The sequence below is a fragment of the Callithrix jacchus genome, chromosome 4, assembly GCF_049354715.1.
Source record: "Callithrix jacchus isolate 240 chromosome 4, calJac240_pri, whole genome shotgun sequence".
NCBI lineage: Eukaryota > Metazoa > Chordata > Mammalia > Primates > Cebidae > Callithrix > Callithrix jacchus.
In genome coordinates this window covers 14776602-14792974 of record NC_133505.1, presented here as the reverse complement: position 1 = coordinate 14792974, position 16373 = coordinate 14776602, and the positions used below count along the sequence as shown (strand labels likewise).

The following is a 16373-nucleotide window of genomic DNA, read 5'->3' as shown; positions in this document are numbered from 1 at the left end:
TACATGCACATCAAAATGAGTAACTTCTATGAACCAAAGGACCCAACCAACCAATAGCATGAAAAGAAAACCTGTGGAATTTGAGAAAATTTTTGCAAATCATGTTTCTGGCAAGCAGTTAATATCTAGAATATATGAAAACCTACAGGTCAACAACAAAAATCATCCTGATTAAAAATGAGCTAAGAGGCAGGATGCAGTGGCTCACATCTGTAATCCCAGCACTGTGGGAGGCTGAGGTCAGAGGATCACCAGAGCCTGGAGGTCAAGGCTGTGATGAGCCATAATTGTGCAACTGCAGTCCTCCAGCCTGAGTGACAGAGTGACACCCTGTCTCAAAAATATAAAAGAGGAAGGAAAGGAAGAAGGGAAGGGAAGGGAGGAAAAAAGGAAGGAAGGAAGGAAGGGAGGGAGGGAGGGGCAGGCAAAGGACTTTAGACTTTTGCCTGAAGATATACAAATGGCCAAAAAGCACATTGAAAGATGTTTAACATTACTAATCGTTACAGAAATTCAAAAAAGTCACAATTAAATACCACCTTACATCCATTAGGATGGCCACCGTGAAAAACAAAAACTCCAGACAGAGAACAAGTGCTTGTGACAATGTGGAGAATTGGAGCTCCTATACATGGTGGGGATGGCACGGCCTCTCCGGGAAACAGTGCGGCAGTTCCTCAAGAAGTTCCTCAAAAAGAGAAAAAATAGAATTACCATATGACCGAGCCATTCTGCTTCTGGGTGTGCACCCAAAAGAATTGAAAGTGGGGGTACGGTGGCTCATGCCTGTAATCCCAGCATTTTGGGAGGCTGAGGCAGGTGGATCACTTGAGATCAGGAGTTCAAGACCAGCCTGGCCAACATGGTGAAACCCCATCTCTACTAAAAACACAAAAATTAGTCAGACATGGTGGAGGGTGCCTTGTAGTCCCAGGTACTCAGGAGGCCGAGGCATGAGAATCACTTGAACCCAAGAGGTGGAAGTTGCAGTGAGCTGAGATCATGCCTACTGCACTCCAGCCTGGGTGATAGAGTCTCCAAAAAAAAGAACTGAAAGCAGGGTGTCAAAGAGATATTTGTGCATCCATGTTCATCATAGCAGAATCATTCACAATAGCCAAGTGGTAGAAGCAACACAAGTGTCTGTTGACGATAAATGGCTACTTAAAATGTGGTGGATACACTGAACTGTTATTCAATCTTAAAAAGAAAGGAAATTCTGACAATTTTGACACATGCTACAAAATGTAAAAATCATGAGGCCATCATGCTGAGTTAAGTAAGCCAGTCTTGAAAGGACAACTGCTGGATGATTCCACTTCTACGAGGTTTCTAGAATAGTCAAATTCATAGAGAAAGCAAGTAGAATGGTGCTTGGCAGGGGCTGGGGGAGGGCGAATGGAGAGTCATTAGAATTTCAGTTTTGTGAGATGAAAACAATTTTGGCGATTGTTTGCGTAACATTGCGAACATTCGTGACACTATTGAAATGTACACTTAAATGTTAAGATGGTAAATTTTGCAAGTGTTTTACCACAAGAAAAAAGAATTTTTTTTAAAAAAAACACATAGCTCAAATTAGACAAATTATCAGGAATTGAAGTTAATATTCATTTTCAAAAAATATGTATATGTAATCTAGATATTCTGTACATATTTTACACATATATGTAGAAATAAAAAGACAATTTCACAGAAAAGATCATTTTCTAAATTGTTCGTGATTCCCAAAGCAGAATTTAAAAAATAATTGTTATTGAAAGAGAAATGTGAAGATTTGAATTTGAATTATAAATAATAGCATGAAAAAGACAGGGGATTATTTTACTGAGGCCCTCAGACCCTTGGGGGAAAATGAAAACAGGTAAGGACCATTTAGACATAAAAATCAACCTGATTTTCTTAAGAAGAATTTTTTTTTAAGGGGAGCTATAAATGTTATTTCTTAGATTTTGTTTATTTGTTTGTTTTTAAGTTTATTATACTTTAAGTTCTAGGATACACGTGCAGAATGTGCAGGTTTGTTACATAAGTATATATGTGCCATGGTGGTTTGCTGCATCCATCACCCCATCATCTACATTAGATATTTCTCCTAATGCTATCCCACCCCACCCTCCCACCCCCTGCTATCCCTCTGCTAGTCCCGCATTCCCCAACGGGCCCTGGTGTGTGATGTTCCCCTCCCTGTGTCTGTGTGTTCTCATTGTTCAACTCCCACTTATGAGTGAGAACATGCCCTGTTTGGTTTTCTGTTCTTGTGTCAGTTTGCTGAGAATAATGGTTTCCAGCTTTATCCATGTCCCTGCGAAAGACATGAACTCATCCTTTTTTATGGCTACATAGCATTCCATGTGTATATGTGCCGCATTTTCTTTATCCAGTGTATCATCGATGGGCATAGTTTTAAATGTAGAATAAGAAACATAAGATTTCATAGAATGAGTGCAGATATATAAACGCATACTTTCTCCAGCTTACCATTATGAGTAAAGGTGAATAAAGAAAGAACAGCATGGAAGCCTCATGGAGGCCACGCTGAAGGTGAGCGACAGGGATGCAGAGGGCCGGGTAAGCCGCGCTGAAGGCGAGCGACGTGGATGCAGAGGGCTGGCTAAGTTCTGAAGGGCTGGTGGAGCTGTTCCTTAAACCTCTTTGCTGAGTTCAGAACTCAGCCAGCACCAGACTCCCAAATGATAAAGGAAGGTCACAGAAACCTCTGCATTCAAGTATCAGCTGGGAACATCTTATCTTTCCTGGCCTTCCTTCAGGTTCTTTGTGCAGAGGGAACATTTCTTATTTAAAACCTTTGAAGCAAGAATATGTCTCTTTCTTGCCCTCCCCCTCCTGTTTTAAGTGCTAAGGATCAAGATAATTTTCCTTTTTATTTCTTCCATAATATACTGTTTCCTGGCCTCAGACTGGGAAGCACTGATTTGATCAGTGGTTTGAAGAGTGACCTGGTTTCATTGCAGTGGCTGTAATTACTTCTAAATGCACTGTGTTCAGTGCAGTTTGGTGACTTCATAGCTCTTCCAGGGAGGATGGCAGCTGTCAGTCCCATGGCCATCTCAAAGGGTCGTTGTAGAGCGAACTCTGACAGCGCTTTGAGGTGGCCATGGGTTGTTGCTTCCGTGATATTGTGCTCTGCCTTGCCGGCTCTAAGACCTGTAAGTCCCAGGCTCCTGTTAGGAAGATTTGAATATTAAACTCAAGAGGCTTTTCTGTTCGGATAAACGGCTTGCCCCTGCCCTGCCCGCCGTGATCTTCCTTGTCACACACAGGACTGAACGACCCATGGAAATCACAGCAGTCAATAACGACAATACCATCTTGTGTTCAATGTTTGCACATAACGGTCACACCACCTTACTTCATATACAGTCTCATTTGAGAACAATAGCAACTCAAGTTTGATAGAACCAGTGTTATTCCCATTTTATGGATAAAGACTGGAAAGGGAGGCTCAACTAGGGCCGAAAAGATTCCGAATCGTATCTAGGCCCAGTCACTAAGTTACAGAGTAGGATCTACAACTCTGAACTCTTGACTCCAAAGCCAAAGAGAGGCAGGAGTCTAAGAGAATTTTGCATGATTTATCTTGCCAATAAAATAGGAGCATTCCCTAACTTTCCTTGCAGGACGTGCGACAGGAGTGTCACTCATCTGTTTTATTGCTGCCCCTGCTCAAACCCCTTACAGGAGGAGGAACATGCAGATGGGCAGGTGCAGGAGCTGGGGTGCTTGGCACCAGCCCCATGGCAGCATCCAGGGGTGGGAGCCTGTGACTCCCAAAGCCCAAATGGGCATGTGTTACAGTATGCTCCTTTAACCTTACTGTCCACAGACAGCTTAACTAGCTCAGTGGACCCTCTGCCTTTTTGCAAGGGCACAGGGCCAGTGTGACAGCTTTCTGTATCCCAAGCTCTTGTTCAGTGTTCCAGAAGAATCGGGTCACACATGGACTTGAAGGATGAATGCAGGGTTTTTTGTTTTTTGTTTTTTTTTTTGAGGCAGAGTCTTGCTCTGTTGCCCAGGCTGGAGAACAGTGGCACTCAGCTCACTGCAACCTCCGACTCCCTGGTTCAAGCGATTCTCCTGCCTCAGCCTCCCGAGTAGCTGGGCCTACAGGCACCTGCCACCATGTCCAGCTAATGTTTGTATTTTTAGTAGAGATGGGGTTTCACCATGTTAGCCAGGATCGTCTCAATCTCCTGACCTTGTGATCCTCCCACCTTGGCCTCCCAAAGTCCTGGGATTACAGGTGTGAGCCACCATGCCTGGCCTGAATGCAGGGGTTTTATTGAGTGGTGGAGGTGGCTCTTGGTGGGATGGATGGGGAGCTGGAAGGGGGATGGAGTGGGAAGATGATCTTCCCCTGGAGTTTGGCCATCCAGCAGCTGATCTCCTCTCCAACCATTCCCAGCTAAACTCCTCTTGGCCTTCAGACACATCTTTTCTTCTCTGTGCTGCACCATTCTCTCTTCTGTTCATTTGCTCATCTCCTTCTCTGTTTCTGGAGCCTGTGGTCTGGGGTTTATATAGATACAGGATAGGGTGTGTGGTGGGCCAAAAGGCAGCTTTTGGGCACAAAAATGGGCACACCTGCCCTCAGTTAGGGCCAGGGGTATCCAGGCTTGAGGGTGGGGCCTTTGCCAGAGAATTGCCCTCTTCTACCCAGTATTTCCCTGTCTCCTATTTATATCACTAAGATTAGAAGAGAGTGACAATATGCATCAGAAGACATTTCCATGTTCCATGTCATTAAAAGACTGCTTAGCCACTAGCCCTTAAGACTGCTAGGTTTGAGGTTGCAACTATTTTCCCCACTTTACGCTGCATGAAACTGGATATAGGGGCTTCAGTGGCTATGCCAAGTTTTAGGAGTCCTGAATTGTGCTGAGGAACCAGCTCCCAAGATCCGAGCTGGGCCTATTCAAGCCTCAGCAGACCCATTGGTTTCTGGCTGGCATCTCTCCTTTTTCTCCTGATACAGACTCCTAGGTGTTTCCTGGTAACTAGGAAAAATGTTGAATGGTTTATGAAGTATTTGGTAGTCAATCATGTCTCATATAATAGGGCTGGCACAGTGGCTTACACCTGTAATCTCAGCACTTTGGGAGGCCAAGGTGGGCGGATCATGAGGTCAAGATCATCCTTGCCAACATGTTGAAACCCCATCTCTACTAAAAATGTGAAAATCAGCTGGACATGGTGGTGTGCACCTATGGTCCCAGCTACTCTGGAGGCTGAGGCAGGAGAATTGCTTGAACCCAGGAGGTGGAGTTTGCAGTGAGCCAAGATCATGCTGGTGACAGAGCGAGACTCTGTCTCTAAATAAATAAATAAGGTTGCCAGGATTTCAAAAATAAAAATATGAGATGCTCAGTTAAATTTAAATTTCAGATAAACTGCAAATAATTTTATAGTAGAATATGTCCTCAATATTATATTTTATCTTGCAACCTTACTCAAAAATAAATTAGAACACTAACCAGTTTGAGTTGTTTGGTTATATTTAAGAGCTGCTATGAAAGCCATCTAATATTCTTGTGATCCTGTCCCCAGGGAATACCTCTTATTTTTAAATATATATATTTTTTGTCATCTTAACTCTAATAAGCCATTCTTAAGTTTCAGATAATTAAATTGAAATTGAAACTCTGATCTCCTTGTGAATTCGGGTTCCAACCTGTTAAAAGTGGTGTATTTTACATCTGAATTATTGAATATTGGACAAGAGGAGGCTGGTAAATTCATCAAGAGAAATTTAATTTCTTTGTTTACTTGAAACACCTGAGTCCTTAAGCATGGCGCTCTAAATTCACCTAAAGCAAGATAAAAACTTACAGCAGAAAAGGGGAAAAATGAAACTGTGTATTGATGAGTTTAAGATGGACAGAGCTGAATGCTGTTTACATAATTAAATGAGGTGTATGTGAACATCTCCATGGTAACAAGTCATATGGAGGCATTCAGAGTATGGCGAGATCAAAGGTTTGGTTTAATAGAAGGTTTGCATATGGAGATTTAAAAAAATTGAACAAAATCGTAATGTCTATGAGAGAAGGTATGCAGGCTAGTGTACACCCAGAGAAGTATACCACTTCACGTTTGCTGATCAATTGAAACCCACATTTTTCTAGAAATGCAAGGTTAAGCAAAGTACGGAAGGATCCTGGCAAGCTAAAAGAAGTACCCATAAGATTAGAGTTTGGCTTTAAAGCCTGGCGTTTTGTGTCAAGTGTGCCTGTCAACTCTGGCTCAATTGTACTCATCCCCCCTTCACTGGGATTCATATGGGCAGCCGTGTTTTCTTGCTTTGTGCCAAGCTCTAACCTTATACAGTATTGGAACTTTACATTCGGGCCCACCTTCACTCCAGGTTAGGAAAATGTAGTGGATATTTATTAACCACAGCAGAGCTCTACTTCTGAAAAGGGGATCAATGAATTACTATAGCCATGGAGATAAAATGATATGATTGGGCCATCTCCACAGCTGCAGGGAATCATTCATTCATTCATCAAAGTCAATAAATATTCATTGAGGGTTCTCTGGGTGCTGGGCGAGGCACTATTCTAGGCACTAGGGTGTATCCGTTGCCTAGAAATAAAACAAAAATCAAAATCCAGGCCGGCTTGGGGGCTCACGTCTGTAATCCCAGCACTTTGGGAGGCCAAGGTGGGTGGATAGCTTGACCCCAGGAGTTTGAGACCAGTCTGGGCAAACCTCATCACTACAAAAAAATACAAAAAATTAGCCAGGCCTGATGGCTTGTGCCTATAGTCTCATCTACTAGGGAGGCTGAGGTGGGAGGACTGCTTGAGCCTGGGAGGTTGAGGCTACAGTGAGCTGTGATTGCACCACTGCACTCCAGCCCGAGTGACAGAGACCCTGTCTCAACAAAAAGAAAAAAAAAATCAAAATCCCTGCTCTAATGGGAGGCTTATATTCTAGTGAGGAGAGACTGACCATCAAGACTGTTCATTTCTTCATTCCACTGCAAATATTTATTAAGCCGCTGTGTACCAGGCACAGTTGTAGACACTAGGGTGTGTGTGTGTCTGTGTATCTGTGTGTCTGTGTGTGTGTGTGTTTTCGAGACTGAGTCTTGCTCTGTTGCCCAGGCTGGAGTACAGTGGCACGATCTCAGCTCACTGCAACCTCTGCTTCCTGGGTTCAAGTGATTCTCATGCCTCAGCCTCCTGAGTAGCTGGGATTACAGGCATGTGCCACCATACCCGCTAATTTTTGTATTTTTAGTAGAGATAGTGTTTCACCATGTTGACCAGGCTGGTCTTGAACTGCTGACCTCAACTGATCTGCCTGCCCCAGTCTCCTAAAGTGCTGGGATTACAGGCGTGAGCCACCATGTCCGGGTGTATTAATAAGAAAAATAGACCACAATCCTTGCCTCCTGGAGCTTATATTATAGTGGGAGGAGCTACCCAGTACTCTTAGCAAATTAGTATGTTAGAAGATGATAAATGCTTTGGGAAAAAATAGAGTAGGATAAGGAGAGAGAGAGATTTCTTGGGGGTTGAGGGGTACAATTTAAGTGGAGTGGCCAGAGAAGACCTCACTGAGAAGAAGACATAAAGACCCTGGAGGACAGCAGGGGCATCAGACTATCTGGGCCACAGTCCAGGTAGTTCCTTTGGTTCAGGAACAGGTATATCATTCAAGCCAGGCCAACCAATGCCTCTCTTGGATTTTTCAACCAAAGCAGACTAGAACCCACCAGTTTTTCTCTCCCTGAAGGGAGGCGCAGGGAGGTAAGCCTGAGGCTGCTGCTAACAGCTGTGCCTCTGCTTCGGGAGAAAATGATGATGAAGGAGAGAAAGAACAGGAGACAGGAAATGGACACAGAGGTCCTGGGGGCCTGGAGAGATGGGTTCATGGGGGACCGGAGTCTGCTCTCTGTCTCTTCAGCAATTCGATTGTGTGAGCAATTTTCCTTCTTTTGCGTCAGCTAACTCCAGTTGGGTGTCTGTGACTTGCAGGCTAAAAAGGCGACCAAACAGAAGGGAAAGGGAATTTTCAGTCATTCTGTAGCAGCGCATTTGCTAGAGAAAAGTCACCTGAGACTTCCATTCTCAGGACTGGTGCCCCACACAGGAAAGGCTGTGCCCATGAGCTCTGCCGAGAGTCATGCTTCCCAGATGTTTGAATATGTAGGGCTTATACATTTTCAGAAGGAAAAACAAAAAGTAAGTCGGGCTGGTGACTTTCTAATTTGATCCAGTGAGGCTAAGAGAAAATAAAGAACCTGCAATCAACCACTTTCACCACCATTTCATGGGAGATGCAGCGTGCTCGAACTCTGAAGGTGGAAGGCATGGTTCAGAATAAAGGATAGCATTGCGAATGGAATAAAATAATGTGATGAAAGCCCCACTTTATTTTCCTGTTTCCCAAAGGTCTGGGGAAAGCACCTCTGAGAGCAGCCCTAATGCACCACCGCAAGGGCTCAGAACGATTGCCCTGGAGTGTGTGGGACTCAGAACTTTCAGGAAGACACAGGGCCCCAAGGGATGGCCTCTTCTTTCCAAATCTTGATTAGGCGAGTTGATTAGACACTAGATCCCACAGGCAAAGGATTTTGTAACTAGCAGAGAATTCCCTTGCCTTGGGGAAAAACAGACTATTGCTATACCTTCCAGGGCTGGAAAGAGGGAATCTATCCATAGGCAAAAGAATTTTGTAACTAGCAGAGAATTGCCTTGCCTTGGGAACAACAGACTGCTGCTATACTGTCCATGGCTGGAAAGAGAGTGAACCCCATGTCTGCTGACCTGGGATACTTGTTCCCCAAGAATTCGCTTCTGAAGAGCTTGCTCCTGTGCTTCTATCCAGCCTTTCCTGCCAGTCCCCAGGCCTCAGAGCCTTCCAATAGCCGTGCTGTGTTACCGCCTTCGAATTTCCCTTTTCTCTAGGACTGTTGTTTTTCTGAGCATTGCCTTGTGCTAGTCCAGATGTTGGTAAGGTTTTTCTGTAAAGGGCTGGATAGTAAATGCTTTAGGCTTTGTGGGCCACATGGTCTATGGAAACATCTCAGCTCTGCTGCTATTGTGCAGAAGCAGCCACAGACAACATGTAAACAAATGGGTGAGGCTGTGTTCCAATAAAACTTTATTTACAAAAACACATGGCGGGCCACATTTGGCCCATAGGCCACAGTTTGCTAACTCTTACAATTAGCCCCTATTTCAAAACATGCAGTTTAACCCTCCCTTTTTGTTAAAGACATTGATGACGTTTGTTACCTTTACCCAGTGGTGGAAGGAGGAGGGACTGGGTTGTACTTTTACTGATACCCTAGAGTCTGTGACTTTCTCGTATCTTTCTTATTACTAAGACCTTATGCCACATTTATTCTCTGTAAAACAGAACCCAATTTTTTCATTGTGGCGGGTTTATCTTTTTGTTCTTTGAGACGGATTCTTGCTCTGTCACCAGGCTGGAGTGCAGTGGTGCAATCTCAGCTCACTGCAACCTCCACCTCCTGGGTTCAAGCGATTCTTCCACCTCAGCCTCCCAAGTAGCTGGGACCACAGGTGTGGTGGGTTTATCTTAAGAATTTTAAATAATTTCTCAAACCAGGAAAGAAATTCAATGTTCTTATTAAGGGTTAAATTTATCTACCCCACCCCACCCCAAATTCATATGTTGAATTTTCAACCACAGCTGACTAAGCCCTAGTACTGCAGACTGCGACCTTATTTGGAAAAAGGGTCATTGCTGATGTCACTGGATAAGTTAGGATGAGGTCCTACTGGAGGAGTGGGATGGGCCCTAATCCAGTATAACTGGTGTCCTTATAGAAAGGGGAAATTTGAACAGAAATGCATACAAATGGGCACACCACGTGAAGATTGGAGTAATGCTCACAAACCCAGAGGACCTACTCAGAGCTCAGATTGTTCTGGAACAAATTCAGTCCTGTTCTGGCAACTTCAGAGGGGACAAAGTCCTGATAACACCTAGAGCTCAGACTTCCTAGAGCGGTGAGAGAATAAAGTTCTGTGACTTAAGCCACTCAGTATGCAGTACTTGGTTATGGAAGCGTTAGCAAACAAATACAGTTCTGTTAGGAAACGCGCTGACCCAACGTAGACCAGGGATGAATTGACTCATTCAATGGGGACATGTCGGTAACACCAAGATGGAAGGTTGGGCATTTGTGACCTGGGGTTGTAGATTGAAAAAGGGTTGTTCACATATTCCTCGCTTGTTCTCTCATCTCCCCCCCCTGCCGCCGTCTAATAAATCACTCTTCCGCAAAGCTCTTTGGGTCATGATTTTATTTGAATGGTAAACTCACCACGCCTCTGGAGCCCCTTTCCCCATTCTTTGGGACTGGCAAGGCCAAGAGCCCACATGGTCTAGTGGTTAGAACTCCTGGTTTTCACCCAGGCAGCCTGAGTTCGACCCCCAGTGTGAGAACCAGGCAATGTGGTTGAAGTTTTACTCCTCCGGTAACAGTTCCAGCTTTAAAGGAGTGCCATTTGGGCCTTCTTGAGAAGGAGACTTTCATTCCTGAGCTCAAGGACAGAGGCCAGGTCTCTTGCAAGGGCCTGCCAGCAACAGAGGTGAAGCTGTACTGGGTCTCCCTGAGAGAATGCTGGGCTGCAGACCAACTGGGGCCCCTTCTTTGTGTTCCGGTCATCTGGCTTCTGTAAGTTCCTCTGCCCTGCTGGCTCAGGCTTTCTTCTTTAATTCTTAAGGGTTTTTTTTTTTTTTTTTTTTTGGCATTATTTGTTTCTACTTCCTGTGGATACCAAGATACACAGAAGTTGCCCAAATTGTGGTGGCGTGAACTTAAATGTGAGTCATACAATCAAATCTATTTTTAAAATCAAACAGATTTTTGTCTCTTTCCACTGAATGCATGTGTTCCTTACACCAGCTTTCTGCCCATACTATGGGACGGAGAGACTCACTCAGAGGTGTCCTTCTCTGAAAACATGTACCAGGGACACACCTTTCAGGAACAAAATTCTTCCCTTTCTTTAAGTTTCACTGGATGATGTACTGGCAGCCAACAGAACTCCAAACACCATCGACTATTCCAAGATAAGAATACAAATGGCCCTCTGGATTGGTAAGCCTGGAGAACCGACGCCTCATTGTCATTCTTCCACTGCACAAATGTTGACTGGACTTCCAATACAGACCCAACCGTTGGCACCACGATTCTGTAAGCATCCAAAAGGGTATGAGAAAAAGGATGTGTTTGCCAACATTTGCATCCCCAGTTGTAGAAGAGGCCTGTAATCCCACAGATGCTCAGCATTGATTCTTTTAGACATCACCTCAACTTAGCACAGTCCCTAGGATCTTCATATAGGAAGTTTTGCTATGAGCTCAGCATCGTGGCTGCCATCCTATTTTGCTTTGTCAATTTTCCCACCTCCCGCTCCTGGCTTCACTAAGCTCCCTGGCTCTGAGATCCACTCATCTCAAGGCTTGCATGGGAGGTACGCACGGTTGCCCATTAGTGCTCTCTTGCCAATACATTTTCTATACCCTTGGGTCCAGCCCTGGGCACCTTCCCTTCACCAGCAACCTGCCTCAAGTTCACCGCACTTGAGCATCATTAATGGTATTTTATAATATGTTCTTATTCCTCCTTCCTCTTACCTTTGAAATGCTCCAATCCCATGACCCATTTCTGTAGATATCTGCTCCTCGGCAGCTGGGAGAAAGGAGGGGGTACTACGACAGGCAGATGGGAGCGGTTGCCGCTGGCTTGGCAGATGAACAGAGATGGCAGTTGGATCCTCTCTCTGTTTGTGTGACTTCGCTTGTTCTGTGAACTGAAAGGTCTGGCAGGGTTAGTGTTACCCACCAAGAGAATGTGAATCACTCCATCCTCTTGTGTTTCATACATGCTTTGATCAGTGTGTATATCACAATTAGACTAAACCAATTACTCACTGTCATGCCTGTCTTCCCTGTTAGGAAATGGCAACGACTTTCATTTCTCCATCGACCTAAATGTCTTTAAAGGTCTTTGTGCCTGCTAGGTGAAAACTAGAGCAATAGAATGTGAAAGCTTTGAGAACCTCTGATATAATCTTCTCCTGCTGTACAAGGAAACTGAGGCTCAGCAAGTTGGCTTGCTTAGCAGAGATGAGGGAATGTCTGCTGGCTTTGATATCATGTTCATGTGTGTTCAAGGCCTTCCTCTTCTGATAGCTGTATGACCTTGTTCAAGATATAGCTTTCTTTTTTTTTTTTTGTTTTTTGAGATGGAGTCTTGCTCTGTCGCTCAGGCTGGAGTGCAGTAGCATGATCTCAGCTCACTGCAACCTCAGCCCCCAGGTTTAAGTGATTCTCCTGCCTCAATCTCCCGAATGGCTGGGATTACAGGTATGCACTGCCATGCCCAGCTAATTTTTGTATTTTTAGGAGAGACAGGATTTCACCATGTTGACCAGGCTGGTCTTGAACTTCTGACCTCAGGTGATCTGCCCGCCTCATCCTCCCAAAGTGCTGGGATTACAGTCATGAGCCACCGAACCCAGCCAAGATACATCTTTCAACCTCTATTTTCTCATCTGTAGAAAGAGAACACTGCAGTGATAGTCACTTCAAAAGGTTGTTATAAGGAAGAAACAAAACAACATCTGTTAAATGCCTCACACAACCGTTGACACCTTAATCAATGGTAGTTCGCTCACTTCCTGTGAATCCTCTCCCAACTTGTGTCTATGCACTCCTCCATGAACGGTGAAGAGTTCTATGCTCGTCTCCCTATTTCATGTGGACTTGCTAATATTTAACTGTTTAAGCTAGTGGTGAGAGGTTTTGCTTTGCAGTCAGCATTTCCCAGATAGCACAGGGATTACCAAAAGAGCTCCCTCCAAGGAGGCAATGGTAGTTTCCCATGTGCTCTGTACTGAAAATGAAATAACATGTTTTAGGCTGTCAGGGAAAACTCAGAATCAAGTACTCCTTGCTGAGTGGCCTTTGAAAGTTTTTGTCCATTTGGACATATGTATGGGAAGCAGTACAGGGCAGTGGGTCAGAACATGGGCTTCAAGTCAGACAAATAGGGCCTCGAACCCCGTCTCTGCTTTTTGTTAATTACGTGGAGTTGGACATGTTACTTAACCCCTCTGTGCCTCAATTTATTCATCTGTAAAATGGGAATAACAATAATAGCTTCCTTAGAGGTTGTTGTAAACATTAAATGTGGTAGTATACACAAAGGACCTGGCATTTGGTGGGCACCCTCATGGTGGCTCTCACTGGTATTACTATCATCTCCTCTGTTAGAAGCTGGCTCAGAAATCAGTCACTTGTACTCTAAAACTCAGTGGGAAAAAGTACCTTTAGGAATGCTTACACATTGCTGGTGGGAATGTAAATTAGTTTAGCCAGTGTGGAAAGAAGTTTGACGATTTCTCAAGGAACTTAAAAGAGAACTGTCATTTGACCTAGCAATTCCATTACTGAACATACTCAAAGGAATATAAATCATCCCAGCTTAAATACACATTCTGTGTATGCTCATTGCAGTACTATTCGCAGTAGCAAAGACATAGAATCAACTTAAATGCCCATCAATGGTAGACTGGATAAAGAAAAATGTGATACATATACACCAAGGAATACTGTGTAGCCATAAAAAAGAATGAGATCATGTCCTTTGCAGTAACATGGATGCAGCTGGAGGCCATTATCTGAAGCAAACTTATGCAGGAAGAGAAAATCAAATTCTGCATGTTTTCACTTATTAGTGGGAGTTAAACATTAAGTACATGGGGTCATAAAGAAGGAAACAATAGACACCAGGGCCTACTTGAGGGTGGAAGAAAGGATGAGGCTGAGGATTGAAAAACTACTTATCAGCTACTGTGCTTATTACCTGGGTGATGAAATAATCTGTCTACCAAACTCCCGCAACATGCAATTTACCTATGAAACCAATCTGCGCAATCCCTGAACCTAAAATAGAAGTTAAGGAAACACAAGTTATTTTATAATACTCTTAACTATTTGGATTTGCCACTGGTTCATTGTCCCTGAAATTAATTAATTATTATGATTTTTTGAGTCTTATTTTGTCACCCAGGCTGGATGCACTGGCACAATCTCAGCTCACTGCGACCTCCACCTGCTGGGTTCAAGTGATTCTACTGCCTCAGCCTCCTGAGTAGCTGGGATTACAGGCATGGGCCACCATGCCTGGCTAATTTTTGTATTTTTTTTTTCTTTTTTGGTGCCATGACTCAGATACCTTTGTATTTTTCATAGAGACAGGGTTTCACTGTGTTGGCCAGGCTGGTCTTGAACTTCTGACCTCAGGTGATCCGCCTGCCTTGGCCTCCCAAAGTCCCGGGACTACTGGTGTGAGCCACTGTGCTTGGCCGAAATTAATATTTTAAATATCATCTATAATTACTTTGAACTATGCTGAGTATCATGATTAGAGAGAAATTTGAAACCATGTTTTATGTTCCACAAAGTTGTAATCCATTTGGCCAAAATATAGAGGATGTTTTACTTGATGGAAGGCTGGACTCTGAGTCAGGAAAACTGGGCTCCTCTCTCAATTCTGCCATTCGCAAATTATGTGATATTTTGCAAACTGTCATTGGCTTTGCCTCAGTTTTCTCTGCTGTAATGTGAGGTGGTTTAAAAAATTTCCAGCAGGAACAATCATTTGTATATTCATACAACAGATTAAATTGTTTTGGGTACTAGAGATGGAGAAGTGAGCAAAACAGACAAAGCCCTGCCCTCCTGGGGTTCCAGTGTTGAGACAGAGATAAACAGAACATGTAAGAAAACGTCTAGTGTGTCTAATGACAATCAAGGCCATAGAGAAAATGCAGCAGGGAAGGCGGACAGGAAATACTGGCACAGATTGGGAAGTTGGCTGTCGTTTTAAATAGCATGGCCAGAGAAAGCCATACAAAGAAGGTGACATTTCATGAAGGCCTTTAAAGGAGGTAAGGAAACCAGCCATGTGGCCCCCTGGGGAAAATGTCTTCCAGGTTGATAAGACAGTAAAGATATGAGAGTGGGGCATGCCTGGCATGGGTGGAGGAATAGCAAAAAGGTGAGTGTGACTAGAGTGAGTGAAGGAGGGGAGAGGAGGAGATGAAGTGAGAGGATGGAGGGAGGCCGAACCCTCCAGGGCCTGGAGGTCACTGGGCAGATTCTGGCTTCTGCTGTACCAGAAATGGCTGCCATTGATAGGTTGATAAGAGACGCAAGGTCTGATTATGATCTAAAGGAGCTCTTTGACTACTGTGTAGAGAATAGTCTAAGATGGAACAAAGGCAGAGGAATATTCAAGATGAAGGCTGAGGCAGGAGGGCCGCTCAAGCCCAGGAGTTTGAGGAGAGTGCAGTCTCAGGAGCCAAGTGTGGAAAGTATTCCAGGAAATCTGTAAATCTATGGCATAAAATAGTCTGAAGAAATGAAGAGATAGCCGCCAGAGATTCATGCCTACGCATGGATTAGAATCCATTGTTCCCGAGGTCCCTGAGAGCTTGGGGCAGGGCGGGTACTGGACTCGGAACAGGAGGAGGATCTAGGTGGAAGCTGTTTATGCAGTCACCCTTCGGCCTTTCTAGGCAGGTTGTACGCAGGACGGACAGACTTGTGCAATGAAGCAGGACTCAGCGAGTAGGAGAGAGTTTGTTGAAAGAAAAAAAAATTAACGTTTTAGATAAAAATTTATCTCAACTACAAGCTATTAAATGCCATTCCTGTGTTTCCATACACTTTCAATTATTTCTTGGTCAGAAACACGCTGCTGGTGAATGCCTAGAAGGGCCAGCCATTCCCCAAATTCTTTTGAAATGCTGAGTTCTAAGTTACGAAAGTTGTTTTTTTTAGAAGGGCATCTGAAGATGAAAGCCAGCCTCTCCCCCGCTCAGCAATGAATTACATTGGCTTCTCTTATTATTGCCTCATTTTTATGAAATGGAAACTCTTTCATGATGTTTAATGGGCTCTTCACATGTTATTTCATGGACCATTAACATAACTAGATAATAAAATTGATGTTTAAAATACCCTACTTATCCCATGTAAGGTGTGAATATGCCATGATTAACCCAAGTCAGAAGAGGACAAGAGTGAAGCCATCCGACCCAAAGCAACAGTGGCTCAGGAGCACAGGAAGTGGGTGCCCTGCTGCTCGTTTTGGAGAAATAATAATCATAAAGGCTATCATTTATGTCCTACACTCATCCCCTTTTCCAGTCTGCACATAAATTGTGTGAGGCAATATTTGTTCCCACTTTTAAAAATTGTAAATTACTGAGGTCCCCCTGTCAGAGGGGGTGTCCCATCAAAGGTGCTTGAATAACTGAGTCCTGCAGCCTAGCCCAGGTGGCACATCAAAC

The 16373-nt window shown here is 44.0% G+C and overlaps 1 pseudogene across 1 annotated transcript in view; it reads left to right on the top strand.

Annotated features, from left to right (window-relative positions):
* Positions 1-2124: 2124 nt before the first annotated feature.
* LOC128931697 (actin-related protein 2/3 complex subunit 3 pseudogene) overlaps positions 2125-16373 on the top strand; it is a 28438-nt pseudogene continuing 14189 nt past the window's right edge. Inside the window, exon 1 of the transcript XR_013534725.1 lies at positions 2125-16373. This exon is cut by the window's right edge and continues 14189 nt beyond it. The product of XR_013534725.1 is annotated as an actin-related protein 2/3 complex subunit 3 pseudogene (transcript).